Source organism: Chrysochloris asiatica, unplaced genomic scaffold (genome assembly GCF_000296735.1).
Source record: "Chrysochloris asiatica unplaced genomic scaffold, ChrAsi1.0 scaffold00136, whole genome shotgun sequence".
Classification (NCBI taxonomy): domain Eukaryota; kingdom Metazoa; phylum Chordata; class Mammalia; order Afrosoricida; family Chrysochloridae; genus Chrysochloris; species Chrysochloris asiatica.
In genome coordinates, this window is record NW_006408654.1 from 4,178,656 (window position 1) to 4,193,862 (window position 15,207).

The following is a 15,207-nucleotide window of genomic DNA, read 5'->3' on the forward strand; positions in this document are numbered from 1 at the left end:
GGAGTAAGTGATGATGGTGATGTCTATGTCATTGAGTCAATTCCAAATCATGGTGCCCCTCCCCCCATATATGGTTTCTGAGACTGTAAATCTTTATGGAAGCACACAGACTCATCTTTCTCCCATAGAGCAACTGGTGAGTTTGAACCATCGGCCTTGTGGTTAGCAACTCACTGTCAAACCCACAGTGCCACCAGGAATCCTTTGCACAGTAGGGAGTGAATACATATTTAGTAATTATATTTTATTTTAAAACAGTATTTATTGTGTTTAAAGTGAATGTTTACGCAGGAAATTAAGTTCCCTTCCACAATTTTTATACAAATTGTTCTATGCCATTGGTTATAATTTTGACAGTGTGTCTATATTTTCAAAATTTTCATTCTGTTTGCTATTTTTTCCACTGATTTAGCTTTCCTTCTCTTTTTTCCCTTCTCATCTTTTCTTTTGGATAAATGTTGACCATTTGGTCAATTGTTTACAGGAGCATATTACTTATGGGTGATATTGTTAATTTCATAAGCCAATCTAGTATTTGACTGAAAGGTAACCTGCAGATATAAGTTCAATTTCAAGTTCAAAGGGTATCTTAGGACAATAGTCTTGGGGTTCCTCTAGTCTCCATCAATCTTGTACGCCTGGACTTTTTGAGGAATTTGAGTTTTGTTCTGCATTTTCTCCCTTTACATCTGGAACCTTCTATTGTGTACCTGGTCAGAACAATCAGTAGTGGTAGCTAAGTACCATCTAGTTCTTCTGGTCAGAGGTTAGAAGAGGCTGTGATTTATGTAGGCTATTAATTCCATGGACTATTTCTTCTTTGAGTCTTTGATTTCCTTCATTCTCCTTTGCTCCATATGAGTAGATACCAACAGTTGCATCTTAGAAGGATGCTTGCAAGTTTTTAAGACTTCATGCCCTAAACTAGGATATATTGTTGTTGTTAGGGTGCCATCAAGTCAGTTCCAACTCATAGTTAGTTATCCTATGTACAACAGAACGAAATACTGCCCAGTCCTGCACCAATTGTTATGCTTGGGTCCATTATTGTTGCAACTGTGTGAATCCATCTTGTTCGGTATCTTCCTCTTTCTATCTTTTTTGGGGTCTTCCTCTTTTTGCTGACCCTTCATTTTTCTAAGTTTGATGTCCTTTTCCAGGGCCTGGTCCCTCCTGATAATATATCTAAAGTATGAAAGAAGACATCTTCCCAACCTGGCTTCTAAGAAGCATTCTGGGTATACTTCTTCCAACACAGATTTGTTTATTGTTTTGGAAGTCCATGGTACTTACAATATTTTTCACCAATATCATAATTCAAATATATTGATTCTTCTACAATATTCCTTATTCATTGTCCAATTTTCAAATGCATATGAGGTGAATGAAAATATTATGGCTTAGTGTACCTTAGTCCTCCAACTGATATCTTTGCTCTTGAACACTTTAAGGAGGTCTTTTGCAGAAGATTTACTCAATGCAATATGCCATTTTATTCCTTGACTGCTGCTTCCATGAGTGTTGATTGTGGATCCAAGCAAAATGAAGATTGAAATCTTTGACAATTTCAATCTTTTTTCTGTCTATTGTGAAGTTATTTAATGTGATGTTGTGAAGATTTTTATTTACTTGACGATGGGGTACAATCCATACTGAAGACTGTATTCCTTCCTCTTCATCAGTAAATACTTCAAGTCCTCTTCACTTTCAGCATATGTTGTTGTTTTTGTTAAGTGCTGTCAAGTCGGTCCTGGCCCATAACGACCCTGTACAGGGTTTCTGAGGCTGTAAATCTTTACAGGAGCAGAAAGCCTCATCTTTCTCCCATGGAGCAGCTGGTAGTTTCAAACTGCTGACTTTAAGGTTCGCTGCCCAATTCGTAACCACTACGCTACCAGAGCTCCTTGTTGTTAATAAGTCTTCCTCTAATTCTGATGTCACATTCTTCTTTATATAATCTAGCTTCTTGGATTATTTCCTAAGCATACAGATTGAATAAATATGGTGAAAGGATATAACGCTGATGTGCACCTCTCCTGATTTTAAATGATTCAGTATCTCTTTGTTCTGTTCTGATAATTGCCTGTTGGTATATGTACAGGTTCCTTATGAGCATAATTAAGTGTACTTCACAATGTTATCCATAGTCTACTATGACCCACACAGTTGAATGTCTTTGAATTGTCAATAAAGCACAAGAAAACATTTTTTGGTATTCTCTGCTTTCTGTCAAGATCCACCTGATGTTAGCAATGATGTAACTTTTTCCATGTCCTCTTCTGAATCCCAGCTTAAATTTGTGATGGCACTTTATCGATGTACTGCTGTAATCATTTTTAAATTATCTTCATCAAAATTATACTTGTGTGTAATATTGATATTTTTCAATGATTTCAGAATTCTGTTGGATCACTTTCTTTGTAATGGGCACAATATGGATCTCTTCTAGTTGGCTGGCCAGATTAGCTGTCTTCTAGATTTCTTCACATAGATGAGTGAGTACCTCCAGTGCTCAATTATTTTGTTGAAAGATTTCAATTTGTGTCTGTCATTCCTGGAATTTTGTGTTTCTGCTAACGCCTTTTGTGATGCTTGGACTTCTTCCTTCAGTTATTGATCAGATATCTTGAAATAATTAAACATCGACCAATTTTGGGGGTTTTATTTATTTATTTATTTGGTACTGTGTATCCCTTCCATCGCGTAGTGGTTACGAATCGGGCTGCGAACCTTAAGGTCTGTGGTTCGAAACTACCAGCCGCTCCGCGGGAGAAAGATGAGGCTTTCTACTCCCGTAAAGATTTATACCCTCGGAAACCCTGTACAGGGTCGCTGTGGGTCGGAACCGACTTGATGGCACTTAACAACAACAACAACATCCCTTCCATCTTCTTTTGATGTTTGGTCAGAAATCTGTGATGTTTGATGTTTGCAGCATCATTTAGTCAATACTTTGCCCATAGACTCCTTCAATATTGCAAATCAATGCTTGAATTTTTTCTTCAAACTAGGATACAGAACATTATTTTTGTGAACTTTGATATGTCAGTTCACTAAATTGTTACCTGAGACTATAGTTCAGAGTCTTTTAGCCCAGTAAAACAAACCCATGAATTGTTTGGATGTGTCTAGGAAGCCTTGTCCTGCAACTGTGCCCCCTATATATACACAGATGCACCTTGTGGGAGAAAGATGAGGTTTTCTGCTCCCATGAAGATTTAAAACCTCAGAAATCCTATACAGAGTAGCTATGAGTTGGGACCGACATGCTGGCACTTAACAACACAACACATACACACCTACACATGCATGTGAATTTACATGCATATCCCTTCCTATACATATATATGCATTCACATATACCTATGTAACCACAAATATTTTGGTTGTTTATACAGTTGTTACGAAATAGCATTTACAAAATTTGTCCCTTTTCCTCAGGTACTTTATTTTCCTGGTGTCTTTATTTACCTCAGTCAAGTTGTGTTGAATTCACTCCTATTTTGTATTCCCTTTCCCATCACAAAAAGTAACAAAAAGGATGACCTCTCTCCTTCTTATCCCCAGTAATTACCTTTGCTTCCTGTGTGTATTTCATTTTGTGAGTTTTTATAATAGTTGTTATTGTTAAGTGCATCAAGTCAGTTCTGACTCATAGTGACTCTATACAGGATTTCTAAGGCTTTAAATCTTTGCAGGAGCAGAGAGCCTCATTGTTTTACCATGGAGTGGCTGGTGGGCTTGGGCTGCTAACCATTAGTCATCATCTTTTAATTGACCCCTTTCCTTTAGCAACACCCCAAAGAGGAAGCAACAGGAAAATTATTAAAGTACTCTTTGTTTTATGTTTATATGAACCCCTGAAAGGAAGTACTAGGCTCCAGTCAGAAATCTGTGAAAATGAGATTTGTGGTGCTGTAGGATCAGCACTGGATGGTGAACTGAAAAGTTAGTGGTTCAAACCCACCAGCTGCTCCTGGAAAACCCTTAACAACAACAAAGCAAGAAAGGATTGTTTGTGGTATTAACTTTAATGAAAACGAACTAAGCAAATGTAAATATAATCCTCTGTCAATATTCAAATTTGGGACCTTTGCAAGTGAACAGATGAAATCTGCTCTGGAATTATCATGTAGGATTGCTCCTCATTTCAGAGAGATTCAAGGGATTGTGAGCATGACCACAAGAGCATTTTCCTTCTCATGTCTTAAGAATTCACATTCAATGTTAATGTTTGTGGAAGTTGCATGGAATGACAACAAAGACAAAAATTACTATGAGGAATCTATAGGTCTCTTTTGAAGTCCTAAAGTACATTTTTAGATATTACATGTGGATGGAATCTGAAAGCAGTTCTTTTACCATACCATCCCACCCCACCCCAATTAGTATTGTATTTAAGTAAGTTCAAGTTTATTGCCTTGATTCTGTAATTATTGAGGAGGGGACCAGATTCTGTGCCTCTAGTAAGAAAAAGTTCTTGATTCTCAAGGGAGAGTATAGTATAATTGGGGGTTAAATAGGCAAACCCCCCCCCAAGATTTGTAGTTGAAAAGGTGAGTCATTCATTCTTAGCCTCCACATGGGATATATTTTATACAAATATTCTTACTTTTTCCATGTCAAGATAAATTCACAAATATTTCCCAGAAAGTACACTCAGAAAATATATACTTAGGGGGGGAAATGAAAACTAGTCAAGGATGGGCAATGCTGTTAAGATGATACATAGACATCATAGATATCCTACCAGATGACAAGCTCATGACTTAGCTACAAAGAACCACAGGAATGGGCCTGTCCAGAAAACTTTTTCTACATAGCTTATTGTTGCTGTTAAATTCCATCAAGTCGGTTCCAACTCATAGTGACCCTGTATAGGGTTTCTATGGAGCAGCTGATGAGTTTGAACTGCTGACCTTGTGGGTGGTTCAAACTGACCTTGCAGTCCAGTGTTTTATCCCACAGCACCACAAATCCAAGTTAATCCAGAGAAATGACTTCATTCAGGTAAATATATTATTGTGATGTTTTAAAAATGTATGTCCACAATTTATTTGATTTGTTTCACTTTAAAAGAATGGAGTCTAATTTTCCTCCCTGTTGAATGTGGGTGTACTTAATGATTCATTTCTAATGAATGGGACAAAGTGAGAACAAGACATTTAATAAATGTATATTTTCTAAGGTTGATAAAATGTATCAACCTAGAAACCTAAGAAGCTCAGTGAACCTAAATCAGGAAAAAATACAAAGAAAAATAAACTAGATACATAAAAGTCAAGCCTCTGGAAACCAAAAATAAAGAGAAAATTTAAAAGGCTCTATAGTACAAAAGTGTATATTATATTCTGGGAAGCAAAAATATACTACTGGCTTTCCATCAGAAACAATGGAGGCCAGAAAGCAATGAAATGACATTTTCAAAGTGTGGAAAAAAAGAAACTTATCAAGTCAGAATTCTATACCTAGTGAAAAATTTTGAAATGCATGAAGCAATCAGTAATATCTGACAGAACTAAAGAAAGAGGCAAATCTTCAATATGGATATTTTTATCAGTAATTGATTTTAAAAAGTAGATAAAATCAAATTGACATAATTGGCACTTATTAAACATTCTAGCAGCTATATACTGAAGCTGTTTGGTGTAGTATTCAAACAGTTACAGAATATATATATAGTCCCCAATTTATGACGTGTTCAGGTCACAAGGAATCACAATTATGACTACACATTTTGTTTGTTTGTTTATTTTGATGATTTGTGTATCGCTTTTTATGTATTTGTGTACATATTACATGTGTATATATTAAAATATATCTGTAAGGTTTATATCTAATGTTTACAACCCTCAAAGAAAAATAAAGATTGGATTTATAAAGAAAATGGTAATAAAATGTGATCATACATAAAAGTACCTAATTTACACAAAATGCTCACTAAAGAATACCTGCCATTTTCCTACTTTACCTAATTGTGATTTCTTTCTGGACCATAGAATTGTGGAAGCTGTGGTTACGAATCCGGCTGCTAACCTCAGGGTCAGCAGTTCAAAACTACCAACTGTTCCACGGGAGAAAGATGAGACTTTATGCTCCCATACAGATTTACAGCCTTGGAGACCTTGTACAGGGTCGCTATGAGTCAGAACTGACTCCACGACACATAACAACAACAACAACAACTGGTAATATAAATATGCAGAATTCAGTTCTAAGCAGTATAAAGTTAGTGTTGTTGATAAATCATTTCTGACTCATAGTGACCTGGTGTAGGGTTTCTGAGGAACAACTGGCAAGTTTGAACTGCAAAGTCAACCCTGCTCAACTCTGCTCAACTCGTACTGATCTGCCTGCTGCTCTTGGCACGCACCATCATCCCCTGTGGTCTCAGGCTCTTCATCCATCCTCTGCCTGCACCAGTCTTCCCCCAGAGCTCATCTGACTCAAATGCCACCTGGACACTGCTGACCTTGTAGTTCAAACCAAACTTTCAGTCCAATGCTTATCCTACAGCTCCACACCAGGACTCCAAGAACTTAGTGTGGAGGAGGATATTTTTACATGCACAAATCATAAGTAAATATAACCAAAATAAATTCAGTGTTGGTCAAAGGAAAACACAACATATTTTCTCTGATATGTTCATTTCTTAGTGCAACAAAGAGCTCTGGTAGCGTAGTGGTTATGAATTGGGCTGCGAATCTCACAGTCAGCAGTTCAAAACTACCAGCTGTTCCGTGGGAGAAAGATGAGGCTTTCTGCTCCCGTAAAGATTTACAGCCTCGGAAACCCTGTACAGGGTCGCTCGGAGTCAGAACCGACTCCATGGCACACAACAACAACAACAACAGTAATAGAAATACCACAGTGGACAGCTTTAATGAACATACATTTATTTTCTCACTGTTTAGTCTGACTTCAGGCCCCCAACTCTAGGGGAAGTCTCTCTCTGTTCTAGAGGAAAACATCTTTGTCTCTATTTCCATGGTGATCTGCACATGGCCTCTATCTTTCCTCCATTTGTGCTTGCTTCTCTCTGTCAAATCTATATCTCAAAAGTCACTGGCTTTAAAACACATCTTATCCTGATAGGGAGTCCTGGTGTGGTGCTGTGGGTTAATGCACTGGAATGCAAAGTCGACTTGAACTGCAAGGTCAGCGGTCCAAGCTCACCAGCTGCTCCTTGGAAACCCTATACAGGGTCGCTATGGGTCAGAACCGACTTGACAGTACTTAACAACAACAATACTAATATGGTTTAATTAAAATAACAAAGAAAACTCTATCCCCAGATGGGATGACATCATAGGTACTTGTATAGGAGTTTAGATTACAATACATATTCTGGGGAACACAATTCAATCCATAATAATTTGCTTTATTTTTCTCAAAATACCACTAGTTACAGTGTAACAAACATCCTTATCTGGGTCAAGAAAAATGTGAAACTATTATTCTATTTCTGAAATATCTGTCTAGGACTAGCATGGAATTTATAAGTCAATTCAAACAGTATAGGAACAATGAATGAAGTCAACATGGAAGGAAGGATGTTAATAATTTTTAAATCTGGGGGTGGGGTGGGTGGACACATGGGATTCATTATATTATTCTCTAAAAGTTTATTAGGAATATTTGAAAATTTTCACAAAAATTAATTTAATTTAATGGCCTAGATCATCTTAGCATATGTTCATTAACTCTTTCCCCTCCTGAACTTATTTATATTTCTAATTCTAGCAACTCTTGATGACCAAGAATGTTGTTGTTGTATAGGGTTTCCAGTGAGCAGCTGTGGGCTTGAACCCCTTACGTTGTGGTTCAAGCAGTCCAATGCTTATATTAAAGCACCATACCACGACTCTGATTACCAGGAATAATAAATAAGTATTGTCAAAATAACAGATACTTTTATCTTTTCCCAAATGGCCTTTTTCAGGTTTCAAGGATGCTCCAGGCTAAGTTATCTGGGAAGTTTGAAAAACAATCCTCACTCACTTTGCTCAGACCCTTCATATTTTGACAGATACTGCATTGTATCCCGTCTTAGATCTAAACTTTCTGATGGAAAAATCCTAATCTTTTTAATCCCTGATCCTTGGGCAGCAACTCCTTCCATTCAGCTATTGAAGCTGCCCTCCTCTAGACATTTCTTAGCTGTTATAATTGAGCTGCTGTGACCAGAACTGACCCCCCTAGCATATACTCATGCAGAAAGAAATTAAAAATTCACATTAGGAGAGAGTACACAGAGAAATAAGTATAGCATTGAAAAACAAACAAACAAATCCATTGCTGTTGAGTTAATGCTGACTCATAGTGACCCTATATTGGATTTCCGAGGCTGAATATCTTTATGGGAGCAAATACCTTCTCTTTCAAGTGGCTGGTGTATTCGAGCTGCTTAACCTACTGTGCCACCAGAGCTCTTTTCTGTTGTTGTTAAGAGCTGTCAAGTCAGTTCCAACTCATAGAGACCCTGTATAATGTTTCCAAGGAGTGACTGGTGGGTTTGAACCACTGACCTATCAGCAGTTCAATACTTATCCTACAGCACCATAGCAGGACTCCTTAGAAAATAAAATTGTGTTAAAAAAGATAAAATTTAACCTCATTGTAACAGTTGACTAGGTGGAATTGGGAGACAAATGAGTTCTTAACAAGGCCTGATAATGCTCCCATTTCTTCCTAGCTCCAAACCTCCAAGGGTAACCTCCACGTGTACAATGCAATCAGAGCACCATCAAAGCCATCTCACCTCAGCTCTAGTTAGTCATCCTCCCTTACTCACTCTGCTCAACTCATACTGCCCTTGCTGCTGCTCTTGACGCACACCCTAACCCACTGTGACCCCAGGCTCTTTGTCTGCCCTCTGCCTGCACCAGTCTTCTCCCCCCCCCCTCATATCACTCAAATGCCACTGCCTCAGAGACATCTGCCCTGACCATGGAAAATCCTCTCATTCAACTTTGTTCATGTTCTTCCTCGCTTTATTGTTATCAGTTTCCAATTTGATAGGTGTGGTTGTTTATGTTTTCATTAGCAGTGTCCCCTATTAATGTATAAACCCTGTGAGGGTAAGTACTTTGAACTGGTAACTGCTGCATCCTTACATTAGTGCCTAACATGGATTTGTTTTTGTTTTTTTTAAGTGCTGTCGAGTTGGTTCCAGCTCACAGAGAGCCTGTATAGGGTTTCTGAAGTGCAGTTGGTGGGTTTGAACTGCTTTCCAGTCCTTATCCCACAGTACCACACCAGGACCCCAGTGAATATGTGCCAATAATTACATGTTGTATGAATGAATCAATCAATATGGAAGGAGGTAGGCAGACATGAATATCAGTTAAGAGTCTGAGTGCTAAAACCAAATGGTGGTGTTTCAAGTTCCAGATCTGCCAGTTGTATGCCTTTGGGCAATTTCTTCGACTTCTCTGTATGTTGTAGCGTAGATTCCTACTCATAGTGACCCTATAGGACAGAGGCAGGGCTTCCTAGCTGTCATCTTTATGGGAGCAATTTGCCAAGTGTTTTCTCCCAAGGAGCCACTGGTGGGTTCGACAAGCCACAGGCCTAACCACTGTGTCACCAGGGCTTTGTACTCCTCTGTATACACTGTCCTTATTTGTAAAATGAGACTAATAATAGTACCCACTCTTAGGGTTATTTTGGGAATTAAATGTTTAATATATGCACAGTTCTTAGAAGAACAAGAGGGTGCTTAGCAAATTGTAGGATGAACGTGATAAACTGAGGAAAAGAAAAGCAACGGTGTTAGCTCTCTTTAGGTGGAAGGACTTTCATATGAAAGGATTGAACGCAGGCGTGATGCCCCAGTGGTCCTCACCAGGTCTGTGTGGTTGTTGTGTGCTACCGAGGTGATTCTGACTTCTAGTGACCTTGTTGTTGTTGTTGTTGTTATGTGCCATTGAGTTGGTTCCAACCCATAGCGACCCTGAACAGGGTTTCCGAGGCTGTATATCTTTACAAGAGCAGAAAGCCTCATCTTTCTCCTGCGGAGCAGCAGGTAGTTTCGCACTGCTGACCTTGAGGTTCGCAGCCCGATTCGTAACCACTACGCTACCAGAGCTCCTTAGGATGGTGACTATGTGTCATGGAGTCAGTTCCGACTCCTAGTGACCCTGCATAAATTTTCGGAGGCTGTGAATCTATGGAAGCAGAAAGCCTTATCTTTCTCCTGTGGAGTGATTGGTGGGTTCAAACTGCTGACCTTGTGGTTAGCAGCCCAACTTGCAATCCACTGAGCTACCAGGGCTCCTTCATTTGTTCTGTAATGGTGTTCTTTTAAGGTCAAGAAATTATTAAGAAGGAAAACTTCCTATCAGTGGAATGACTGGGGTTTTTTGTTTTTCACTTTTAAGAGACATAAAATTCACAACTGCAATAGCTTCTATTTTTCTAGTAGACATTTGCATAGGGTATGTATTTAAAGTTTAATATCTCTGTGTGGAACATGCTTTCTAAAACTTCTGGGTCTGGCTCAAATAAGAATATAATGCCATTTACACTCTAAAGGTGTTACAAGGCAAAAACGAACATTGCAACATTCCTAGCTAGTCACAGTTACAAATTCATATTTCTCAAAGATTACTTTATTTTTCACACAGAAAGATGAAATGTCTTTAAAATATGCACATGCAATTATGTGGTTATTCTTGAACTTGAAAGTGCAACTGCCATACTCACTTTGTGAAATTTCTGTTCCTTTTGGTAAGTAAAAAAAGTAATTTTTGTTTCTTAAATTTGACCAAGGCAAAGTTTACACTATTTGTTAATGTAAACCCAGTTTAATACTAGTAAAGCAAGGAGAATCATTCAATCTTCCCAAGAATTAGGGTGTGCTCTGTAGTATGAGAGGGCAACAAATACTGTTAATAAGCAAAAAGTGATCAGGCAAAATGAGGGCAGAAATTGTTGATACATGGTTTGGAAAGTACCAGTGAAACTCTGTATGGGCCCAATAGCAGATGCATGGACACTGTGGTTTGTTATTGTCTGCTAGACTTTACTCTCCCCTGCACTTGACATTGCAGATAAAAATTATTTTAAGGTGCCAAGAAAACCTCCTTCTGAAATGCAACTGCTTCAACATCAAACATTATTGCAAATACAAGCACTTCCAGGACACTTCTTAAAAATCAAATTGCTTTTAAGCAGCAGCAGTGCAATAGGAATCATATAAAGTATTCTAAGTTTAGTTACTTAACATTTAAATAGCTCTTTTTGTGTTCTTTACCCAAAACCCCAAGTGAGAAATTTCTTTGTCTTTTCTTTTTTTTAAATGGTGATTTGGGCATAAGTTTACAGAGCAAGTTAGTTTTCCATTCACCAATTTATTCACATTTTTGTTTTTCAACATTGATTGCAATTCCCTGCATGTAACATCCTCCTTCCTCCTTCCTCCACAGTTCCCCTTTCCACTCATCCTTGTTTCCTGCCCCTCCTCCTGCCTTCTCTGCTTAGACTTTAGGCAAATGTTGCCCTTTTGGTCATATAGTTGAATGTTCTGAGGGATACATTCCTCATGACTATGAGAAATGTCTTTTAAATCATAGTAACCTGTAAAATTTTATACTGCTTGAGAAAAGGGTATGAGTCTTCTCTAACAAAATAAATCTAATACACTATTGGGTTTTGTTTATTTTAAAAAGGAAGTCATCAAAAATGAAATGGGATGCATACAGACTGACATCCTAGGCATCAGTAAGCTGAAATGTATTGGTATTAGCCATTTTGAATCTGGCAATCATATGGTTTTCTGTGCCAAGAATGACAAACTGATGAGGGATGGTGCCACATTCATTAACAAAAAGTGTATTTCAAGATCTGTCTTGAAATACAATGCTGTCTGTGACAGAAAAACATCCATGTGCCTACAAGAAAGATCAGGAGCCCTGTAGCATAGTGAATTAAGAGCCAGACTGATAACAGCAAGGTCAGCAGTTCAAATCTACCAGTCGCTTTGTAGGAGAAAGGTGAGGCTTTCTGCTCCAGTAAACATTTACAGCCTCAGAAATCCTATAAAGGATCCTGTGAGTTGGAACCAACTCAACAGTACACAATCACCACCACAAGAAAGATCAATTAATACCATTATTATTCAAAGTTATGCACCAACCATTAAAACCAATAATGATGAAATGGAAGAATTCTACCAGCTTCTCCAGTTCAGTCTGATATTGATTGAGCATGTAATCAAGATGCACTGATAATTACTGGTGATTGGAATACCAAAGTTGCAAGCAACTAGGAAGGATCACTAGTTGGAAATATGGCCTTAGTGATAGAAACGATGCTAGTGATTGCAGATCTATTCATTGCAAACACCTTTTTTAAACAACATAAATGGCAATGATACATATGGACCTCACCAGATGGAATATACAGGAATCAAATTGGCCACATTATGTGGGAAGAGACAATGGAGAAGCTCAATATCATCAGTCAAAATAAGGCCAGAAGCTGACTGTGGAACAATCAACTGCTCAAAAACAAGTTCAGGCTGAAGCTAAAGAAAACTAAATTCCATGAGAGCCAAAATATGACTTTGAGTGTATTCCACCTGAATTTAGAAACCATCTCAAGAACATCTGATGTATTAGACACTAGTGACCAAAGACCATAAGCGTTGTGGTGTGACATCAAGAGCATCATTCATGAAGAAAGCAAAAGGTCATAAAAGAACAGGAAAGGAAGAAAAGACCAAAATGGATGTCAGAATAGACTCCAAAACTTGCTCTTGAATGTAGAGAAGCTAAGGCGACTGGATGAAATGAGGAAGTCAAAGATCTGAACAGAAAATTTCAAAGGGCAGGTCAAAAAAACCAAAGTATTATAATGAAATGTGCAAAGACTTGGAGTTATAAAACCAAAAAAAAGAAGAAAACACTCAGCATTTCAGCATTAAGCTGAAAACATTGAAGAAAAAACTCAAGCCTCAGGTTGCAATATTGAAGGATTCTATGGGCAAAACATTGAAGGATGCGGAAAGCATCAAAAGAAGATGGAAAGAATATACATAATCACTGTACTAAAAATAAATGGTTGATATTCAATCATTTCAAGAGGTGCCATATGACAAAGAAACTATGCTATTGAAGGAAGAAGTCCAAGAAGCACTGAAGGTATTGGTGAAAAACAAGTTCCTAGAATTGACGGAATACACATGGAAATACTTCAATAAACTGACACAGTGTTGGAAGTGCTCATTTGTCTATGACAAGAAATTTGGAAGACAGACATCTGGCTAACTGATTGGAAAAGATCTGTATTTGTGCCCATTCCAAAGAAACGTGACCCAAGAGAAAGGGAAATCATCAAATGATATCTTTATTATCATGTGTGAGTAAAATTTGATAAAGGTAAGTAAAAAACAGTTGTAGTAGTACATCAACAGTGAGCTGCTGAAAATTCAAGCTGGGTTCAGAAAAGGACTTGGAACTAGGATAATCATTGCTGATGTCAGACAGATTTTAGCTGAAAGCAGAGAATACCAGAAAGAAGTTTATGTGTGCTTTACTGAGTATGCAAAGGCATGTGACTATGTAGATCATAACAAACTATGGATAACATTGCGAAGAATGGGTATTCCAGAACACTTAATTGGGCTCATGAGGAACCTATACATAGAACAAGAGGCAGTGTTAGAACAGAACAAGGGAATACTAAATGGTTTAAAATCAGAAAAGGTGTTTATCAGGGTTATATCCTCTCACCATACTTATTTGTATGCTGAGCAAGTAATCTGAGAAGCTGGATTATATGAAGAAGAACATGGGACCAGGATTGGTGGAGGACTCATTGACAATCTGCAATATGCAGATGACACAACCTTGCTGGCTGGAAGCAAAAAATGACTTGAAATATAAATGAAGATAAAAGACTACAGCCATCAGTATAGATTGCACCTCAGTGTAAAGAAAACAAAAATCTTCACCACTGGACCAATAAATATCATCATGATAAATGGAGAAAAGATTGAAGTTGTCAAGGATTTCAGTTTGTTTGAATCCACTATCAGTGCTCATGGAAGGGTAAGTCAAAAACAGTTGTTGTAGTACATCAACAGTGAGCTGCTGAAAATTCAAGCTGGATTCAGAAAAGGACTTGGAACTCAAGAAATTGAATGATATATTGCATTGTACAAATTGGTTGCTAAAGACTTCATTAAAGTGTTCAAGAGCAAAGATGTCAGTTTGAGGACTAAGGTGCCCCTGACCCAAACCATGATATTTTCAATTGCTTCATATGCATATGAAATAAGGAAGACCACAAAAGAATTAAGAAGACCATTGAGAACAAACAAGATGGCGGATCCAGTGGAAGTGCAGTAAAGGAGCTCCGCCAACAACAACTCAGAATACCTGACAATGCAGGCTCAGGGGATGGTCCCAGAACTCTGAACAACATATAAAGGTATATTTAGAAGGTTGGAAGGCTCACAGCTGGGAGAATTTGTGGCAGAAGCAAGAAATCTATTGCTTTCTAGTCCAGGACACTCGGCTGCTCCAGGAGCCGCCATCTTGAGTGAGACCACGTGGGGGAAGGATCAGAGCAGTCACAGATGCCTGGCAGAACCACTGAGATAAAGGTATGGACATTCTTTTCCTTTGGTGTCTGTTCATTGGTCCCTTGCTGTCTGTGCACCTCCATTCTGGCAACTATAGGGGTGCCTGAGCTAGCGGGCACCTCAGCCCCACCCTCTGAGGGTTCTACTATGCATGTACACAGATCTCCTTGAAATTTAAAGAGACAGTTTCCAATTAAAACCAAACAGCCACAGCCAGCCCTGAACTGTTTCCAACTAGAAAAAAGGCCTGAACAGGGATTGTGGAGCAGGACAAACAGACCAAAGAGGAAATAGGCTGAAAATTAAATCCTAAGTTACATAAAAACGACCAACACTGGTATCTTGAAACTTCTTAGGAAGAAGAGTGAAAAGAGACGCCCATTTCCTGATCACATTTACCTGGAGGCATTAAGAAAGCATAAAAAATACCAAAATACATACCCATCTAAGTGTTAAGTCCACAGATAACCCTTGAAAATGCCCAAAAAATGAAGCAGATGACCATATATTCACATGTCCAGAAACGAGATAAAGTGACTGAGGCAAATGAGCTGGAAGGAGACCTACACTCCATACTAGAAGATGGGCAGGCTTTGGAAATGCCTGAGAAGGAATTC

General features: G+C 38.3%; 1 protein-coding gene across 1 annotated transcript in view; it reads right to left on the bottom strand.

Annotated features, from left to right (window-relative positions):
- The window catches only part of SLC9A9 (solute carrier family 9, subfamily A (NHE9, cation proton antiporter 9), member 9), a 1,149,796-nt gene that overhangs the window by 226,452 nt on the left and 908,137 nt on the right, over positions 1-15,207 (bottom strand). The window lies entirely within an intron of this gene.